At 36.1% G+C, this 21,491-nt stretch overlaps 1 long non-coding RNA gene across 1 annotated transcript; it reads right to left on the bottom strand.

The window, feature by feature from the left end:
* Positions 1–8,962: 8,962 nt before the first annotated feature.
* Positions 8,963–15,883, bottom strand: LOC106050627 (uncharacterized). The gene is made up of 2 exons (XR_008775699.1): positions 15,715–15,883; positions 8,963–14,165 (listed from the first exon to the last, which is right to left on the bottom strand). It is a non-coding gene; the product is annotated as an uncharacterized LOC106050627 (long non-coding RNA).
* Between the last annotated feature and the right edge of the window lie 5,608 nt (positions 15,884–21,491).

Genomic DNA, 21,491 nt, shown 5'->3' with positions numbered 1-21,491 from the left:
CATTCTTGAAGGGACTATCGTTTCGGGAATTTCCGAACGTAAGGCTTTAGTGCATAGACATTTATTATACTGGACTGGAAACCGGAAACAAATTCTTATCCGCGATTGATCGATTCACAGACATATATATATATATATAGATTTGTATGTACATAAACTCTTTTTCAAGTTCTAATGGAAGTTGCCCCAATCAATCATTTCTGTCTTAGAAAAGTAATGTTCTTTAGTTTTCAAAGTTTAGAAATAATGCAAAATCATTTCTCGGATTTTCTTTAGAATGGGCTACTAATCACAGAACTATATATTTACGCTAATATATGAAACCAAGCCATTTTCTGATAGTTTCCATTGAGATAATGTTTCAAAAATCCTAGATCGAAATAATCCATACTGTTGATTTTAATAATCTTATGTACATTTAAATAGATTGATTACCTAGATCTTTCTAGAATATGTATCTAAAAATTGCAAAATAATAATTATGAGACGAGAGTACTCTTATTTTCGATGTTTAATTACTAGATCTAGATCTAAAAATTAAATTATATTTTACATAGGTTAGGGTTGAAAAAAAACAACAACTTTACTTCTTGTAACTACTTTACAAAACAACGCCTTGTTTCAACTTTTAAAAACAAATTTCACGATATTTTTTGTAGTGTTAAAAAATCTCCATGTCCAGTCTAGATATAGTATATATAAGTCTATGCTGTATTGATTCAAAAGTTTAAAAAATTAATGTTCTTGAAAATTTCGTGCATCGTCTTCTCAGTCTAGAAATCTAGATCTAAAGGTCTATCATTGGAATATTATAAAGTGTAATAGATTATATTTTACCTGGATCCTTGTGCAGCGAGAAGGGGAGAGGGGACGGTGCAAGAAAATGTTCCATTGTTTTTAAATACTAACATTCACACATTCATTATTTTTTAAGAGAAAAAACAAGTTACATAAAGGAAGTATCGTCTTTTTAAACAGTAGTTTTAGGTTTTTCTCGTTTAATTATTAATTAATTATTATCGTTTTGTTAACTCTTTCTCTCCGCTATTATTTTACCACCTTTCGAAGAAATTCTACTTTTTGCTTATTTACTATTTAACTACCCTGTTATGAGTAAGCTTCAATAGCTTTGAAATTTGTCATCAGAAAATGGTTTATTTGGTATAGAATTAAAAAAAAAAGCATACTCTTTTTATAGTATACAAAGTAAAGTTTATAAAATTAAAAATTAATGTAATTTAATGAGATCAAATCAACGATGGTATCGTCGATTCGGAGAGAAAGAGTTAATTTGTGTTTCTTTCCCTTGGACCTTACACTGTGTAAAAAAAATTTAAAAAGTTTTTAAAATATTACGGGCTTCTCTCTAAGTCAATAATGACAGCCTTACTCGTCCTGCGGACCATTTTAATTTCCAACAGTAGTGTCAAGGCCCACGCAACGATAGAAATAAAATTAACCTGAAAACTACTTGATTAGAAACCCGTGGATCTAGTAGCCTAGCCGTAGTTTAACAATCTTTTATTCGCGGCTCAAATCAAGAATCCCGCCATTTTTGTTTTGTAATGCCTTTTGATTTATTTATTTTCTTTCCTTATAAACATGTTGGCTTATCATAATGTTCCACAAGTAAAGATCCGTTCACTTTTCCTGGTAGATTCCCATTCAGAAATGTTAAAGGTCATGGTGCCAATCCATTCGAAAAAAAAAGGAGGGCGTAATTTAGGTAAAGATACATTTTTCAACCTTTTTTTATTTGGGAAAAAGAAGTGGATTTTCTACACTTTGTGCAGACGTTTCAGAGGCCGGATGGAACCACGTCACTGAAACCACTTCGCTAACCGAATCTGGCCCGCGGGCTGAATTTCGGGTATCATTGCTCTAAGTCATTTATGACCTATGCAAATTACAATTAGAATGAATCTAAGACTGCTTTAATGATCTTAATTGGAAATGTATGTAATTACAAGTACTCTTTTCATTTCAAAACAATAACACAACATTCCTAAACAGAATAACAGTCAAAACACAATGCTTGTCTATTTTATCAAAGGGAAATAATTTTAATATATGATGTCAACAAATTAGTAATGCATTGATTATGTGCCCTTAAATTATTATTATTATTTTTTTACAAATTCTTTCACTGGGTGATTCCTAGCTAGGGTGTGGAGAGGAGGGGGGAGAATTTGAAAATCCCCCTGGGCCCCCACTTGTAGGGGGCCCCAAATAAGTGTTTTTTACATTAAAAATTAAACATTACGCAAAATGCAGGGGCCCCCAAAAGGGACAAGCCCCCCCACAGGCCCCCAAACGATCGAAAATTCCTAGCTACGCCCCTGATACCTTTATTCACGTCGTAAGTTCATGGAGGACGGAAAATGGAAGCTGATCTCAAAACTGGATTGAACGATTGTTCTAGAAATGTAATAGCTGATGTATATCGCTGAAAAAAAGAATTACTAGCTCGTCGGTCACAAGTGGAAAACATTAGCGGGGTAAAAAAAGAAGTTCCTTTTTTTTTTCAATCTAACATTTATTAATTTTAAAGAGAAAAAAAATACTCTTTTTCTTTTAGCTCTATTAAATTTGTGTGGTCTGTCTGTCCGTCCGTCCGTCCCGTTTAGATCTCGTAAAATAGAAAAAAAATATTGAAAATCCGACATCATGATATTTTAGACCATTCAAAGTTCTGATGCAAAGGCTTCTTTTTTTCTTTTCTGATAGCGAAAAATTTAATTTTTAAAATTATCTATGCAAGCAGTTTTTTCATAATAATACACCACTTTTATAACTATACACTATTAATAGTAACAAATACAAGAGTCTATTTAGTAAAGGAATACACTATTACCATATTTTCAACACATTTATACATACTGTTTTAGAGCTTTTGTAAAAATAAAAATATTTTTTTTTACAATTGTATTGCTAGGTTAAGTAAGTTCTAACTACTACATTTACAAAAAAAAATTTTTCCTTTTTTTTTAAAGAGAAAAAATCTTTTTAGTATGCATGTAAATGGAACATAATATAAAACAATTGTTAGTAGAATGATAGATAGACCCTTTGTCGCAATAGGATGTACAGATGTATAAATTATTAACTATATGACATCAGTTAGGTCATGTTTAGATCGAACTACACCCTCTGCTAGACCGTTGGGGCAACACATAAGATCTGTCAACTTTTTTTCTCCATTCTTTTCTGTCATTGCAGATAGAATTTCATTCTAATATTCTTTCTGAAAAAATATTGAAACCTGCCTTGTTACCTGACTGGGTAGACCACTTCTTGAGCCGATTTTTGAGTTTGTGTTTCCACACAAACTGTCTTTGTAACCTTGTTTTTGTTATGTTGGTAAATATGAAATGACGTAATTCCGGGGATAATGTCTGTTATCTCCCATTGATAAATGTTGTGCGGATACAACATAACGAGGCAACATGAGCACTGCGGTCCACATGTGGCCCACCGAAGTTTTCTGTATTACCCACCGAGCACAGGACAAAAAAATTACCACCCCACTTTTGTCAAATATTTGTTTTTAAACGAAAAACTAATTTCATGTACATAACAATGACTATGTATCTGTACGCTATAGAAACTAGGATGGCTGCTTGGTTGTGCGGTATGCACGCTAGACTGTCGTTTGGTCGTCTAGATGGTCCCTGTCTCATACCCAGCCGGGCTAGCCCGCTACCATCCGCCGTCGATCTCCAGTAGTTTTGAGCTAAGACAGGGGTTTTCAACCTGTGGTTCGCGACCCCTTTGGAGGTCGAATGACGATTTTCCAGGGTCGCCTAAGTCCATCGGAAAAAAAACTGATTTTTTGTCAATAAAAAACTTGACATTGTGCAAACCTTTTCATGGGTAGCTACATTTTTTTTTTTTAATTTTAATTGTCATTTGAGAATAAATGTAAACAATTGAATCAGAAACATTTTATTCTCGCAGCATAAGTATTTGTAACAGTTTAAATGACTGTTTATCAAATGGTGTGTCGAGACACAACGTTACACCATTGCGGATTCATTCCATGGGGAATATTTACTCACGTAATTAAAAACCACATCTGTTTATAATTAGTACTAGACCATCAAGTTATAGTCTATGCTAGAAAAGGTTTTGTTATGGAACTACCCTTGACAATGATCGTTAAGAATAGAAAACATAATAATATGATTTTGCTTCAATAGTTAAAGCAGGAATTGAGAAACCTCAAAGGGTCCTTTGTGACGTCATTTGTGACGACGTTCTAATATCAGAATCTATGAATCTGAACAATCCAAAAATCTTATTGACATCAAACATCCGAGCTTTGCCGAAAACGACATACAGTATTTAAAAATTTTTAAAAGTAAATTTGAAAGTCAAGAAAATCCAAAACTTGACTGCTGGCCAATAAACAAAACCTAGCAGTCGTCGAACGATGGAAGCTTCTTATTCGGTGGCCTTCAGAATTGTTTGAAGTATGAAACCTCACATCATTGCTGATGACTTACTGTTGCCAGTGGCCAAATACATTGTTGCAGTACCAGTAATAACTGGAGCCGTATTAACTAGATCTATTCAATTAAGTTAAATCTCCGTATATAATGACAGAATAGCTGACTAGTCTGGTGATTTAGCGATCAGATAATCCCAGAAATTATATAACTCTGCCTTTCGTCCCGTTTGAGGCATTGGCCATCAACCACCTTGTTTCAGGCTTCTCAGTTCTGAACAAATCTCTCCAACTGTCCAGAACATCTTCCCATCTGCTTAGCATAGGCTTCCAAATAACGACGACATGTATTCTTTGGGGTTCAAGGTGAAGGTTTGTCTTGTGATGTTGGATGCAGACTTGTAAAGGATCTGGCTCCACTTCAAATATTTATCATCCAGCTTGAAGAATCCAAAGATGTTGCAAATGGATTACTGGTGTACGCAAGGATGGCGATTGTAAAGACGGATTTCTCTTTTGCAATCTTTTTGAAACGACTACTCTAGAACGTGATGTTTTTAAGAAATATGTTCATTTCTGAAAAAGTATAAAATCTCTAGCAAAATATTTACATTGTATACAATGTTGCTGCTCCAAGTATGTTTGGATGTTTGCCTAGGTTTCTATTCTTAATAAATCATAATCACAGTTGGATACACTTTATAACGGTGAAAGTGAACTACAGAAAAGATCCCGTGTATGACATCTTTGTCAAATGAGTTCAATTTCCAACAATTTCCAACAACATATCTTTGCGAAACGGGGATTTTTTAACTTGTTAAATACAGAAGTAGATTTGATGCAGATGACGACATTCATTTTGATATTGTAAAGATTTCCCTAAAATTTCTGATCTGGTAAAATAGAAATAGGTTCAGCCATCACAATGTCGTTGTTATTTGTCTCTAACTGGCGCAACAATTGTGTACCAATGAAGAATGCAATTGCCTTAGCTGCTTACTATGCTCCTTAATGCTTCCATAATTGCCACATAAGTATGAAAGAAGAATGTGGTGATCAAGCGATAAAAAAGTAAATAAATGCAGGGAATAAATATAAAATTTCTTGATTTTTATAGTTTGGTTACAAAAATATTTAGTTGAGTTTTTAGTGATAAAAATACACCTTCGACAATTCATATCAGATATTTACATTATGAATACGATTTTATAGCATTAGCGAAAATGTGTTTTTACAGTTTGGGGTCGCCTTACAGTGGCCGATTGTAAAAAGGGGTCGCGGAACTAAAAAGGTTGAGAACCGCTGGGCTAGGATGTAGATGATCATCAACTCTGAAGGGACATCCAAAATATGTAAACCATTTTACAAACATACTTTTAACCCGAAACTTCTAGTATCGTTTTCCCTCTGGCAAACCAACGACAGCCCTACCCCAAAAAAAGAACAATTCTACATTCAAGGTGTAACTATTTTCTTCGTGTTCTCAATTTAATAATAAATATAAAAAATAGATAGGCTCTATGATATACGCATTGAAACTATTTGTAACCCTTTCGTAACCCTCTCCCCGGGCATGCTTCCCTGCCTCATAGTGGCGCCCGGGTGGAAACGATCGGAGGAAACGATTAGGCCAAAGGGTAGCAAAACTCCCGTGGGGGTGCCTAAGGGGGTGCGAGAGCATCCTCATTGCACTGCGCGGAGTTGTAAAAAAGCTCCCACAACCTAGTCACAATCCAGGCGCTGTTCCTCAAGGGGCCGTTACATAAATGGCGTGTCCCGCACGGTTAGCCTGGTATAGAAAAGGAAAATGGCAGGGGTCTTAGTGTACGCGGCCTCTTTTACACTGTTCTCATTCAGGCCGGTGAGAGAGAGCTCTTGTTCACTTTTGCTGGCCTAGAGTTCCAAGAGCCGAAGGCTCAACTCTACCTGACAGTTTCAAGAAGGAAAAGTAACCCTCTCCCACAGAGACTATTATCCCATGAATCTATTTTGAAGTTATTTTTTCCCACTGTCGGAAAAGTTCCAAAGGGACACAAGTACAATTATTTTAGTCGACTCTTTTGTATTCCATCAATTATTAAAAATCAAAATATTTTTACAAAACAATTAGATTTATTTTGGAATGTTACTGAATATCTAATTTTTAAATGAAAATTTAATTTTAAAATAACTTTAAGGGGGGTGGGTGGAATTTCTTTCATTGGTAAGAGGTATAAATAACATGTTTGAAAGTTGCGAACTAGTTGGATTTTCCATTTTGTAATTTTCCATGCACAAAGTCCAGTACTGATACTTTCATTTCTTGCAGCATGGCCCAGATATCTGGCAGTGTTTCTCGGGTCTTCCCTATATCCGAACAAGGCAAGAACCTACCATGCACTAGCTCTATTGTTCTTAAGACCTATCGTACCCATGTACTGTTCTATCGTACTGTTCTACACTATAATACACACTATAGTAAAAAAAAAATTAACCTAAAAACAGTTCGATCCTTAATATTTTTGATATTTTAAATTTATCTTTAACGCTCTCAGTGATCTCTCTCTCTTTGTCTCTCTCTCTCTCTCTCACTATCTATTTATCTATCAATCCACCTATCTATCTATCTCTCTTTTCGATATCTTAAGTCAACTAAAATCAACTAATTATTGTAAACTGTCCATTTGTTATAATTTTCTATAAAGTTGAATAACAAATAACATGACATTTAGTGTTCAAGTCCTTTCCTTATTCCGAATATAACCGCAATACGTTTGTCAGACTGTTAAAAGATAATCAAATCGTGTTTTTTTTTTTCGAAAATCGCTATGTTTACACTGTGAGTCTGTCATAACCGTTTTTTAGTGATCACCAAAGTCGTAAAAGGAACGAGTGTAGAAAATTTCATTCGAATCCGTCTGCTAATCTCAGAGATCTTCTGATAGATATATACACAAGTGGTATTTGTTAAATTTATTATAGATATGTCTGTGTATAACACTCTAAAGTATGTAAGACACAGAAAACTTAAGATTTCAAGGAACACTCAACGATCTAAGAAAAACAGTTAATATTGTGTTTATTAGAACAAATCTAAAAGCTAGTTATCATCGTCGATTCTCTTAATGGCAACAGAATGGGACGCCATTTATAGGAATACACAGATTCTGATCTTCTCTTAGCAGCTGCTCCCGAAACGAATCCGTCAATAACGTGAATGATTTTTTCCAATATTGGCGACGATATCGGTTAGGTTGAAACCTTCCTCTCTTTTGCATTGATAAGTCAATGGGACATCTGGACATATTGTAAAGCAGCCTATGGTCGTGCAATAGTTTTGTTCCTATCTTTTAGCAGCTGCCTCTGACACTTGGACGACCTTCCCAGTGTTCTATCTCGGCGAGGCTGAATTCTCATCTCTCTTGCTAACCTTGGGATCTGCGCAGACTTGAGCGACGCCAAAAAAAAAAAAAGAAGAATACACAGAGATCTTAGTGGCATGACTATCTCGTCCTTCTAGATAGAGGCAGAGGAGGAGGCAACTAGGGCCAGGAGGGGAAATAACAGTTTTATGTTTTTACCTGTAGATATTCAAAAAATAAACGATAATTACGAAACAAAGATAAGATAAGTTGATTATATTGGTCCAAATAAATTTTGATTCAGTTTGACAACGATGGTCTATCTCAGCATGACTACTAAAACATTAACAAGAAAATAATACTTTTTAAAAAAGGCGTAGATCAGTACATTTACAATAAGTCATAAGAAAGTACTACCTTCACTAAATAGGTGTGTTGTTGGATTCAGTTGAGTTAGGACTTATATGCCCAACCTGCTACCGCAGATGTGTATCAAGGATTGGCCTCTTTTGTCTCACAAGAAGTTGCAAAGGGAACAGATAGTTCCTTGAGACGTAAAATGCCACAGACAAAGAATGCTCATTTTATGTAAATGTCAGGCACATTTGTTTAAAATCGAGTTTTTTTTACACTGTGATTCGTTCAGTGACGTATTGTTTTCGGCCAGTAATTATAATGAAATTTTCTTAAAGCTAGATAATAAATTCTTTTCATATATATGGACACCCAAGCATTATTTCCGGTATTTAAAACAAAATAAAATGCATATTCTGGGGTATCTACAATGCATTATCCTGCTATTTAACAATTTTAGTTCAGAAACCAAATCTATTCACTGCACTTTATTAATTGAGAAAAGTGAATGATAGAAATATGTAACCCTTCTTGGCTACGCTCATGAAATTTGGTGACTGTAGTTTGCTTTTGATTTTATATTGAAAATAGAACCATCTGTTGTGAGATTTTTTTTAAATATCTGGAGTTTTTGTTTTAAACAAACTCAAAACACCCTTATCTACGCTCTTAGAATTTAGTGACTGTAGTTTGCTTTAAAATAATATTGAAGATGGGGTTTTTAACCGCTAAACTCTGTAGTTCTACGTGTGACTGAATAAATAGGTAAGAACCAGTGTTCTAGTTTGAACGCGAAGACAACAAACAAACGAAGAAAAAGTTAAAAATGCGACTCTATGTTTAATAGAACAAATCTGGATAATATATATAACAGTGCAGTTGGAGTCATTAAGTCTTTTAAGGACCACAGAATGGGACGCCATTTATAGGAATACACAGATTCTGATCTTCTCTCTTAGCAGCTGCTCCCGAAACGAATCCGTCAATAACGTGAATGATTTTTTCCAATATTGGCGACGATATCGGTTAGGTTGAAACCTTCCTCTCTTTTGCATTGATAAGTCAATGGGACATCTGGACATATTGTTAAGCAGCCTATGGTCGTGCAATAGTTTTGTTCCTATCTTTTAGCAGCTGCCTCTGACACTTGGACGACCTTCCCAGTGTTCTATCTCGGCGAGGCTGAATTCTCATCTCTCTTGCTAACCTTGGGATCTGCGCAGACTTGAGCGACGCCAAAAAAAAAAAAAAGAAGAATACACAGAGATCTTAGTGGCATGACCATCTCGTCCTTCTAGATAGAGGCAGAGGAGGAGGCAACTAGGGCCAGGAGGGGAAATAACAGTTTTATGTTTTTACCTGTAGATATTCAAAAAATAAACGATAATTACGAAACAAAGATAAGATAAGTTGATTATATTGGTCCAAATAAATTTTGATTCAGTTTGACAACGATGGTCTATCTCAGCATGACTACTAAAACATTAACAAGAAAATAATACTTTTTAAAAAAGGCGTAGATCAGTACATTTACAATAAGTCATAAGAAAGTACTACCTTCACTAAATAGGTGTGTTGTTGGATTCAGTTGAGTTAGGACTTATATGCCCAACCTGCTACCGCAGATGTGTATCAAGGATTGGCCTCTTTTGTCTCACAAGAAGTTGCAAAGGGAACAGATAGTTCCTTGAGACGTAAAATGCCACAGACAAAGAATGCTCATTTTATGTAAATGTCAGGCACATTTGTTTAAAATCGAGTTTTTTTTACACTGTGATTCGTTCAGTGACGTATTGTTTTCGGCCAGTAATTATAATGAAATTTTCTTAAAGCTAGATAATAAATTCTTTTCATATATATGGACACCCAAGCATTATTTCCGGTATTTAAAACAAAATAAAATGCATATTCTGGGGTATCTACAATGCATTATCCTGCTATTTAACAATTTTAGTTCAGAAACCAAATCTATTCACTGCACTTTATTAATTGAGAAAAGTGAATGATAGAAATATGTAACCCTTCTTGGCTACGCTCATGAAATTTGGTGACTGTAGTTTGCTTTTGATTTTATATTGAAAATAGAACCATCTGTTGTGAGATTTTTTTTAAATATCTGGAGTTTTTGTTTTAAACAAACTCAAAACACCCTTATCTACGCTCTTAGAATTTAGTGACTGTAGTTTGCTTTAAAATAATATTGAAGATGGGGTTTTTAACCGCTAAACTCTGTAGTTCTACGTGTGACTGAATAAATAGGTAAGAACCAGTGTTCTAGTTTGAACGCGAAGACAACAAACAAACGAAGAAAAAGTTAAAAATGCGACTCTATGTTTAATAGAACAAATCTGGATAATATATATAACAGTGCAGTTGGAGTCATTAAGTCTTTTAAGGACCACAGAATGGGACGCCATTTATAGGAATACACAGATTCTGATCTTCTCTCTTAGCAGCTGCTCCCGAAACGAATCCGTCAATAACGTGAATGATTTTTTCCAATATTGGCGACGATATCGGTTAGGTTGAAACCTTCCTCTCTTTTGCATTGATAAGTCAATGGGACATCTGGACATATTGTTAAGCAGCCTATGGTCGTGCAATAGTTTTGTTCCTATCTTTTAGCAGCTGCCTCTGACACTTGGACGACCTTCCCAGTGTTCTATCTCGGCGAGGCTGAATTCTCATCTCTCTTGCTAACCTTGGGATCTGCGCAGACTTGAGCGACGCCAAAAAAAAAAAAAAGAAGAATACACAGAGATCTTAGTGGCATGACCATCTCGTCCTTCTAGATAGAGGCAGAGGAGGAGGCAACTAGGGCCAGGAGGGGAAATAACAGTTTTATGTTTTTACCTGTAGATATTCAAAAAATAAACGATAATTACGAAACAAAGATAAGATAAGTTGATTATATTGGTCCAAATAAATTTTGATTCAGTTTGACAACGATGGTCTATCTCAGCATGACTACTAAAACATTAACAAGAAAATAATACTTTTTAAAAAAGGCGTAGATCAGTACATTTACAATAAGTCATAAGAAAGTACTACCTTCACTAAATAGGTGTGTTGTTGGATTCAGTTGAGTTAGGACTTATATGCCCAACCTGCTACCGCAGATGTGTATCAAGGATTGGCCTCTTTTGTCTCACAAGAAGTTGCAAAGGGAACAGATAGTTCCTTGAGACGTAAAATGCCACAGACAAAGAATGCTCATTTTATGTAAATGTCAGGCACATTTGTTTAAAATCGAGTTTTTTTTACACTGTGATTCGTTCAGTGACGTATTGTTTTCGGCCAGTAATTATAATGAAATTTTCTTAAAGCTAGATAATAAATTCTTTTCATATATATGGACACCCAAGCATTATTTCCGGTATTTAAAACAAAATAAAATGCATATTCTGGGGTATCTACAATGCATTATCCTGCTATTTAACAATTTTAGTTCAGAAACCAAATCTATTCACTGCACTTTATTAATTGAGAAAAGTGAATGATAGAAATATGTAACCCTTCTTGGCTACGCTCATGAAATTTGGTGACTGTAGTTTGCTTTTGATTTTATATTGAAAATAGAACCATCTGTTGTGAGATTTTTTTTAAATATCTGGAGTTTTTGTTTTAAACAAACTCAAAACACCCTTATCTACGCTCTTAGAATTTAGTGACTGTAGTTTGCTTTAAAATAATATTGAAGATGGGGTTTTTAACCGCTAAACTCTGTAGTTCTACGTGTGACTGAATAAATAGGTAAGAACCAGTGTTCTAGTTTGAACGCGAAGACAACAAACAAACGAAGAAAAAGTTAAAAATGCGACTCTATGTTTAATAGAACAAATCTGGATAATATATATAACAGTGCAGTTGGAGTCATTAAGTCTTTTAAGGACCACAGAATGGGACGCCATTTATAGGAATACACAGATTCTGATCTTCTCTCTTAGCAGCTGCTCCCGAAACGAATCCGTCAATAACGTGAATGATTTTTTCCAATATTGGCGACGATATCGGTTAGGTTGAAACCTTCCTCTCTTTTGCATTGATAAGTCAATGGGACATCTGGACATATTGTTAAGCAGCCTATGGTCGTGCAATAGTTTTGTTCCTATCTTTTAGCAGCTGCCTCTGACACTTGGACGACCTTCCCAGTGTTCTATCTCGGCGAGGCTGAATTCTCATCTCTCTTGCTAACCTTGGGATCTGCGCAGACTTGAGCGACGCCAAAAAAAAAAAAAAGAAGAATACACAGAGATCTTAGTGGCATGACCATCTCGTCCTTCTAGATAGAGGCAGAGGAGGAGGCAACTAGGGCCAGGAGGGGAAATAACAGTTTTATGTTTTTACCTGTAGATATTCAAAAAATAAACGATAATTACGAAACAAAGATAAGATAAGTTGATTATATTGGTCCAAATAAATTTTGATTCAGTTTGACAACGATGGTCTATCTCAGCATGACTACTAAAACATTAACAAGAAAATAATACTTTTTAAAAAAGGCGTAGATCAGTACATTTACAATAAGTCATAAGAAAGTACTACCTTCACTAAATAGGTGTGTTGTTGGATTCAGTTGAGTTAGGACTTATATGCCCAACCTGCTACCGCAGATGTGTATCAAGGATTGGCCTCTTTTGTCTCACAAGAAGTTGCAAAGGGAACAGATAGTTCCTTGAGACGTAAAATGCCACAGACAAAGAATGCTCATTTTATGTAAATGTCAGGCACATTTGTTTAAAATCGAGTTTTTTTTACACTGTGATTCGTTCAGTGACGTATTGTTTTCGGCCAGTAATTATAATGAAATTTTCTTAAAGCTAGATAATAAATTCTTTTCATATATATGGACACCCAAGCATTATTTCCGGTATTTAAAACAAAATAAAATGCATATTCTGGGGTATCTACAATGCATTATCCTGCTATTTAACAATTTTAGTTCAGAAACCAAATCTATTCACTGCACTTTATTAATTGAGAAAAGTGAATGATAGAAATATGTAACCCTTCTTGGCTACGCTCATGAAATTTGGTGACTGTAGTTTGCTTTTGATTTTATATTGAAAATAGAACCATCTGTTGTGAGATTTTTTTTAAATATCTGGAGTTTTTGTTTTAAACAAACTCAAAACACCCTTATCTACGCTCTTAGAATTTAGTGACTGTAGTTTGCTTTAAAATAATATTGAAGATGGGGTTTTTAACCGCTAAACTCTGTAGTTCTACGTGTGACTGAATAAATAGGTAAGAACCAGTGTTCTAGTTTGAACGCGAAGACAACAAACAAACGAAGAAAAAGTTAAAAATGCGACTCTATGTTTAATAGAACAAATCTGGATAATATATATGACAGTGCAGTTGGAGTCATTAAGTCTTTTAAGGACCACAGAATGGGACGCCATTTATAGGAATACAAAGATTCTGCTCTTCTCTCTTGGCAGCTGCTCCTGAAACGAATCCGTCAATAACGTGAATGACTTTTCCAATGTTGGCGACGACATCGGCTAGGTTGAGCTGTTCGTCCCTTTTGCAAATATTATAGAATCTTCCATCATCACATGCTTTGATGCAGCCCGCAGTGGTACACAAGTCTTGTTCCTCTCTTTTGGTAACTGCTTCTCGAACGAATCCGGCAATGACTTTTCCAATGCCAGTGAGTATTTCGGCTAACTTAAGTGCTTCATCTCTTTTGCAGTGATTAATAATTGAGTCGTTTTGTGTACAATAAATAACACAGCCTATATGTTCGCATAAGTCCTGTTCCTCTCTTTTGGCAGTTGCACCTCCAACGAATCCATCAATGACGTGGACGACTTTCCCAATGTCGGCAACAATCTCTGCCAGGTTGAGATCTTCCTCTCTCTTGCCAACACTAACGTTGGGATCTGCGCAGACTTGAGCGACGCCAAAAAGAGGAATACACAGAGATCTTAGCGGCTTGACCATCTCGTCTTTCCAGATAAAGGCAGAGGAGGAGGCCACTAGGGCCAGAAGAGGAAATAATAGTTTCATCTTCTTACCTGTAGACATTTTAAAAAAAAGCATTTTGTTAATTTGAACCATACGTTTTTATCAGAAGTGTCGAAATTTTTCTTTTTACAATACCTCAATGCAAGTTACAACTAAATGGAGGAACCTGGAACCTAGGTGGCACGTGGACACTGATGTTGAAAAGGGTTTTTCTAAAAATTTAACAACTGAACAAATCACTAAGAAATATTTTACTAGCTCGTTGACCACACTGGGAAAACTCTCGCTAGACCGTTTTCATTTTTCAAAGTAAAAAAAATACAGTTAAATTAGGCTAGAGAACTAATCTAGATCTAGACCCATCTTCGGTTTTGATAGGACTATCGCGTTCTTGAAAGAACTCTGGCGGTCAGGAATTCCAAATGTAAGGCATTATTGATAGTCAGGAAACTTTTTTGCATTGTCTAGAGTCTAGATCTATAGTGGAAACAAATGTTCCATATTTTTTTATCCAAAATTTATTAGTTATCAAAAGAAAAACAATGGCTCTATACGTTTTAGATAGGAGGTATTGTCTTTTTGAATTTGTACTAGTCATATGCACACTGTTATACTATGTAACTCATTATTCTTATTAAGTTCATTAAAGTCAAACTAATACCGCTACATGCCCATCTGTTTATTAGGATTTGTAATCTATTTCTAAATAGTTTTGGAAAAAATAATCAGGTAGCTACGTTCTTGGATAAGAAACGCTTGTTTAAGAATGATTGTAAGTTTACTCTTCTGTAGAAAAGAGTGGGTTAAACGTAGAACCAAGACATTGGGTATCTTTACGGTTGAAGTTTATCAGAGTAGTCTTCTCTTTGCACACACTTTCATTTTCTAGATCCAGTTTACGTGTGTTGTTTTTTTTTTTTTTTAAAGCAATGAAATAAAGTTAAAGGGAAAAAAAAGAAGAGAAAGCAGTACGAAGAAATATGATGGCGATAAAATTTTTCAATACCAACTATACATCCAATCTAACAATGAAATGTATACTTTTTCTGGTGCTATATAGGTCTACTATTTGCACCGCTATGAAAATTATAATATGTTATACAGCTGGTGCTATATAACCTAGGTCTTCTATTTGATAGACATTAAATTAGAATGGAATAACGAGGCTTGTCCAGACGGGCGAACTTGTGAGTCAACGAAGCAGCATAACGTTTTTCCTCCCTGTTAAATGACCACATATTTCTATCGACATTCAGTACACATGTGGTCAAACTATTTAAATAAGAATACTTATATCGCTTAACTAGCATTGCTGATGATGTGAGAGTAAATGGGGTGTGAGCTAGAAGTGACTTTTTTTCTTTCTAGTCAGAAGATTAATGCAATTTATGAATTTACATAAACACACACATCATTCAAATAATTATGTACATTTAATTATGTAAATGAAAAGCTCATTACGAGTAATATTAAAATAATTCAAGTACTTCGAGTTTCAATGTTTGCTACAATGTAGGCATTATACGGAGAAATGAAAATAGTGTAAATGTTTTTGTAAAGACTTAAATAGTGATATTGTATGCATCTAGATCTACTTACCAAACTGAAAATAATACTTAAAGAAGGAACTAATTGATTGATTCTCTAAAGGACACTTGTCCAGACCTATATATATGTATATATATATAACTATCGTGAACTCACTTTCATAAATTATACCAAGCAAATCTTTTTTTAACTTTCTCAAGGTCTCGTTATCTAAGCCGAGATAACCTTGACTTTTTTTTTCTAGATCTAGATACATAACATAAACATTTGCTAAAATACAACTTTTGCAATAGATTTTTTTTATGTCTCAAAATACCACGTTGAAAACAATTGACGGCTGCCTGGTCGTGAAGATTGCGATGCGGTCTGGCGTCACCACGGTCCCATGCTCACTGCTACCCCAACCCCCTGTTCTTCAGCAGGTCTTAGCTCTAACTTAATAACCATCTGAAGAAATTTCATAGACTTATAAAACAAGCATTCCATTGTGCGGCTTCTCCAATAGTGCGATATTAAATGTAAAAAACAAAAGAAGGCTTCAACTGAAATGTATTTATGTGTTTGTGAATGAATCTATCTTCACCTTCACCTATACCTTAGTAAGTTGGACCATTGGGGAAGCAAACATAATGGTCGACAGTACTTCTTTCTTTCTCTCTGTTCTTCGTATTGATTCTAATCTCTGTCAATGATCCACTTCCCATGGCGTCCTGTCGGCCTCATCTTCTTTCCCTGGTACTGCAAAAAGGTCTTTGAGAGCCCTGCGGACCTTCTGATTCGACCATACAGTTTAGGTTTGGGTTTTCATCCTGGGACCCCATCGCCTTTGTGATCCCGTTTCGAGATTCCTCGTCTGTAATGCGGTTTTTGTAGGTGATCCCAAGGATCCTTCTATAGCATCTCGATATTGGATCCTCTCTTCTGGTTCTTCAGTTAGGAGATGGAAATGTAAACCCTAACCTCTGCTGCCTTGGAAAGTTTTCGGGACATGAGAAAAAAAATCACAGCTTGCTCCGCTACACCCTAGCATAACCTGCTACGCCTCTGATGACTGATTCTAAATTGTATAAACACATGACATCTCGGATTTTAAATTGTATCAACACATGACGTCTCTGATTCTAAATTGTATCGACACATGACGTCTCTGATTCTAAATCGTATCAATACATGACGTCTCTGATTCTAAATTGTATCGACACATGACGTCTCTGATTCTAAATTGTATCGACACATGACGTCTCTGATTCTGAATTGTATCGACATTTGACGCCTCTGATTTTAAATTGTATCGACACATGACGCCTCTGATTCTAAATTGTATCGACACATGACGCCTCTAATTCTAAATTGTATCGACACCTGACGCCTCTTATTCTAAATTGTATCAACACATGTCGGTATCGACTTTAACACTCTTGATGGGTCAAAAAAAGTGAGCTGCGTGGAGAGGTGGGAACCACTGTCTAAGCAGTCTCGTTCCGACCATAGCTAATGCCAAGTTTTAACGATATAAAGTGAACATTTCTTGCTGTAAAGAATTTCTCTATACACAAGCGACTTCATTTACTGTGTTCCAGGGGCGGACTGGGTATCAAAATCGGCCCGGGCATTACCATATAAACCGGCCCACAAATGGCATGTCATGTACTTTCGGTGTGTGTGTGTGGGGGGGGGGGGTAAACCCCCTCCGCAATTTATATATATATATATATTATATATTGTTACGAATCTCCCTATCCAGGCTCGCTGCAAATGGCACCAAACGACACCACCAACTTAAAGAACTTGACAACTCTGGGCTTCAAAGTAACGTAATAGTTTAATGTCAATAAATAACAGCCAACACTGTACAATTGGCAGCACGTAACACAAGACTGTACAAATATCTCAACGCCGTATTAACTCTTGCACTGGTCTCTCTCTGTCTCGTCTCGGACTTGTACTGAGCCGTTGTAACGAACTGTAGATCGGGAAGTTGTAACTGACTCGTCTCTGATATCCTCGCTCTTTATATAGGGTCCCTGCTGGCCTTCTAGAACCGGACAGAACGTCGCTCGACCATTCTGGGTGGTCAGATGACTACAATTCTCGTGACGCTCCTGAGCTTTGTTCACGACGCTAATCCTTCCCGAACCGTCATGTTGAAACTCGTCTCGGCTGACCGTCATAACTCGTCACGCTCGACCGCTCATCTAGCGCTGGCCTGGGGCGATTGGCGTTGGCTGACTACACACACACACACCACCCCCATCTGTGCCACCACCAGGTTTATAACAATATATTTATATATATATATATATATATATATATATATATATATATATATATATATATATATATATATATATATATATATATATATATATATATATTTATATATATTAGTGTGTGTATATGTAATTAATCTTCATTACATTCTTACCTTTCATTCTTTTAAACGTTTTTTCTACTCTAGAATACTCTCTTCCTATAATTAGTGAAAGGTAGTACACACCGCCAAGGGACAGCTACAGCTAGGAAGACTGGGGGAGCGCCGTAAGCTCCAATCATTATTTCCGTTATTTTAAGCTTTAAAAAATGCATATTTTGAGGTATCTACAGTGCAATTAGCCTGCTACTCTTCCGCTAAAAAAATCAAAAACTAAATCTTCTATTCACTGGAGTCCAGCGACTGTTAGAAAATGGTAAAATGCTTTACTTTTATACTGGGAAAAAAAAAGGGGGGGGGGGGAAAACCACAAAACCCCTTTTGGCTACGCTCATGAAATTTGGTGACTGTAGTTTGCTTAAGTTGGCTGCACTGGGGAAGTAAGTAAAGTTTCCCTTTCAGACAATAAGATCTGAGGCCAGTGATGGTTTGAATTCCTCCCCTCTCGGCTACGCCCATGTGTTTTATCATAGGTGTAAGCCTAATTCTATTCAAAATATATAAAGTTTGATAACGCATCGAAAACTGGATGTATGCTTTCGTAGGCTTACATAATGTATTGTATTTATAGATCTACATGTATGTAGTCTGAAAACTATAGACACTACAATAGCAGCCTTAATGAGTTTCAAACTTTTTGGTATTACTTATAGATTTCAGACGTTTCTTCAAAAAAATAAAATAATTAGGTCCTACGCATTTCACGTGTCAATCTAGTCATGCATGTTGATCTGTGACTTAAAATATGCTAAATCATTGTTTTTCCTGCCTGACAACCCATTCCTTTAAAGTGGTATCACCACAAATACAAAACTAGGGGTCTATCGAGCCGTCATCCTCCTCTACATTGCTCTATGCCTCAGAAACATGTATAGTGTACAGTTAACATGCAAAGAAACTGAATCACTTCCACATGACATGTCTGTGAAAAATACTGAATGTCAAATGGCAAGACAAAATACCAAATACTGAGGTCCTTCAAAGAGCCGGTCTGCAAAGCATTCACACACCCTGATGCAATCCCAGCCGCGATCGGCTGGACACGTATGCAGAATGGAAGACCACCGCATCCCTAAACGACTCTTGTATGGCCAACTAAGCGAAGGAAAGCGCTCTCAATGTGGTCAAAGAAAGCGCTTCAGGGACACCCTCAAAGCTTCTCTGAAGGCGTTCAGCATAGACCCATCCACCTGGGAGACAGAGGCACATGGCAGAGCATCATGACGTCGCGCTGTGACAACTGGCGCACATGTTGCTGAGGAAAAGAGAACAAAGCTGGCAGAAGAATAAACGCCAGAGAAGAAAAGCAAGACAAACGACACTAGCTCCTTTTTGTAAGCCATAAGTGTAGTATTTTTAGATCTATGTTATTACAAATAAACAACAAGAAACTTACTTTTTCTTTCAAGATCGCAGAAAGTAGAACTACTGTTGTTGTACAGTAGTTAGAACTACTGTTCTTGTACAGTAGTTAGAACTACTATTTTTGTACAGTAGTTACGCTGAGGTTGTCAATTGTAGTCAAACTGAATTTCCATTACATTGGATCAATAAAAATTATCTTATCTTATCTTATCTTTATACCCATATTGAGCTGTGAATAAGTTGGTTGGTTTGCAATTTCGCGGCTGTGTGTATGAGTTTTCTCTAATTGTCTCCCCCGTTATATCAATGTTTTCTAAATTATCCTTTCCCATCCATCTTTTTCGTTAACTTTCATGGAACCATCAAAAGACGGGTGAGGGAAGGAGCCAAAACAAAATAGGAGTGCCATGAAAGGCCCATGCCGACCAGCAAAACGATCAGGCCAAACACAGTCTCGAAGACATCAAAGTAGTGTTGAAGGCCATGCCGCTCATGCATTGCAGAAAGTACGGTCTAACGTTTTAGAAATGATAATACGTACAATGTAAAGTGTAATTCTTAAAATTATATTTTGGTTGAATTTCAAACAAAATTAATTGTAATAATAATTTAAAAAAAAAAAAACAACAACAAGAAAACGTGTTCGGGTCTTTGTGTCTTGCTGCTGTCACTTTTTATTTAAGTTGTCTGCATTGATTTTTTTTCTTTGGTCGCGACCAGACCGGCCCATTTGGTACCGGCCCACCGGGCATTTGCCCGTTTGCCCATATAGCCAGTCCGCCCCTGCTGTGTTCTGATCTGTTCTCTAAAGAAACGAGATATTAATCAGAAACGTCTCCTTAGATTTGCTAGGCTACCAAAGTAGAAGAGGAAAGTTATAATCTGCGGGCAAAAATCGGATTTTATTTCAAAATCTACAATATATGTATCAACACAACAGTTTCTCAAACTGCGAGCAGATATATACTATTCTTCAGTTTTCGTCGTGGGACCCCATCGCCTTTTTCAAAATATAGAGATATTTTATAGTCTCTATGAAGTCTATGCTTCTATTTGTCCGGGGCTAGTCCTACAAATATTTCATCCAAAATCCCCATCCCAAACCACCTTCCCCATTGTTGTTTTTTTTTTTTCATTTTCAATAAAATGTTTAATGTTTCTGACATCTGAAATCTTATATTTGTACAATGCTCCTTCTTCCCTAGCATGGAATGGGTTGCCTGAGGTAGCCAGGAAAACCAGTGACTTGGCAGAATTTAAGTCATTGGTGAATATGCATGACTAAATGCATGATGCGTAGGACGTAATCACCTTTTTTTGTTTTGAAGTAACGACTGTAATATATAAGATAAGATAAGAAAACGCGCTCCCAAACACTGGACCTCCTTGCCTTTAAATTCTAGTATCACTTCTTTCTCTTTAATTTCCCCCCCCCCCCCACCAAATTAACAAGGTCTTTGTTCAAATCTTCGCCACTAAATTAGAAACTCTTCAAATGCATTCCTTTTATTTTTCGGCAATTATTACATAGTTGTCCACAACCGCCATCTGAGCAGATCTGCTGCCAACTTTTTCACGGATCCATTTGGTGCTTAATATTTCATTCTATGGCGTCTTCCTTCTCTCTGGTGCTTGTATAAACAACGTAGATTGTATCTAGATCTGGAGACTATATTGATCTATCTAGTGAAGTCTAAGTGTAATAAAATACTTTTTTAAAAAAGGCTAGTAATTGATCCTAGCTAGAGCTAGACCTTTGTCGTCTTTCATTACTAGATTTACTAGTATTCACTATCTCTAGGACTAGTTCTAGTTAGACTGGTTAGATCTAGATGAGATGTAACTTCAAGATGTAGAACCAAACCAGCAATTCGGCCATTAGGCAGACTGGGCTCTATAGCTTTGGTCGGCAGCCAGTCTCAGACTGGGCCCTATAGCTTTGGTCGGCAGCCAGTCTAGGAAAAACTCCGATATTATACCTACGCTTCGTACAGCTTCAATGTTTCACACAGTGTTTCTGCTTCATTTGTAA

This window comes from Biomphalaria glabrata, chromosome 17 (assembly GCF_947242115.1).
Source record: "Biomphalaria glabrata chromosome 17, xgBioGlab47.1, whole genome shotgun sequence".
Classification (NCBI taxonomy): Eukaryota; Metazoa; Mollusca; class Gastropoda; family Planorbidae; genus Biomphalaria; species Biomphalaria glabrata.
This window is presented reverse-complemented; position numbering and strand designations above follow the sequence as displayed.